This window comes from Nanorana parkeri, unplaced genomic scaffold (assembly GCF_000935625.1).
Source record: "Nanorana parkeri isolate BGI_ZX_2015 unplaced genomic scaffold, ASM93562v1 scaffold866, whole genome shotgun sequence".
NCBI classification, from domain to species: domain Eukaryota; kingdom Metazoa; phylum Chordata; class Amphibia; order Anura; family Dicroglossidae; genus Nanorana; species Nanorana parkeri.
The window spans coordinates 540,770-541,744 of record NW_017307134.1 but is presented as its reverse complement, the minus strand read 5'-3'; the positions used below and the strand labels follow the sequence as shown (position 1 = coordinate 541,744).

General features: G+C 40.4%; 1 protein-coding gene across 1 annotated transcript in view; it reads left to right on the top strand.

Annotated features, from left to right (window-relative positions):
- ACAT2 (acetyl-CoA acetyltransferase 2) overlaps nucleotides 1-975 on the top strand; it is a 27,202-nt gene that overhangs the window by 426 nt on the left and 25,801 nt on the right. The window lies entirely within an intron of this gene.

Sequence of the window (975 nt, the reverse complement as noted above, 5' to 3'; positions counted from 1 at the left end):
TAATTATATGTATATATGTATATATATATGTATATATATATATATATATATTTATATATACACATACACACACATACACACATACATACACTCCACACTCTCACATTAGTCCCCATTCATTACAATTGCAGGGCCAGATGCACTAGGATTGGCTGTTTTCAAGGAATGTGAATTGTCATACGTGACATCTTATTTTGACGCATGTAAAATAAACTATCATATCACAGGACATGTAGTGTTTTTTACACATAGTATTGGTGTAATACTGAGCAAATCTATTGCGCCAACTATCCGCAAACTCCTTTTCCGTGCCATCATTTTTTGGGAGCAGATTGTGGTGTGAAGAGATACATTTGGGATTTTTATTACAAAAGATGCTTTAGTCACATCTTTTATTTCAAACTGAGCAATTCTTTGGCGCGTCCCCCCAAAAAAGCAGGTGTACGCCAAATATTTGTGGTACACCGACAATAGCTTATCTGGCCCATAATGTCTACCCTCTGGTTCAGGGGAGGGCAACTGTGGCTGTTGTGGAACTACAAACCCCATGAGGCACTGCAAGACTGACGGTTACAAGCATGACTCCTGGACACAGAGACATGATGAGATTTGTAGTTAAAGCACAGCTGGAGGGCCAGGTTTGCCCACCCCTGTTCTGGTTAGTGACTGGTACTGGACACCTTTATTAATTATGGTGCATTTACAGCATGGGCAACTGTGGCTGTTGTGGAACTACAAACCCCATGAGGCACTGCAAGACTGACGGTTACAAGCATGACTCCTGGACACAGAGACATGATGAGATTTGTAGTTAAAGCACAGCTGGAGGGCCAGGTTTGCCCACCCCTGTTCTGGTTAGTGACTGGTACTGGACACCTTTATTAATTATGGTGCATTTACAGCAACACATATATATATATATGTGTGTGTGTGTGTGTGTGTGTATACGTGTATATATATGTATGTGTAATATAT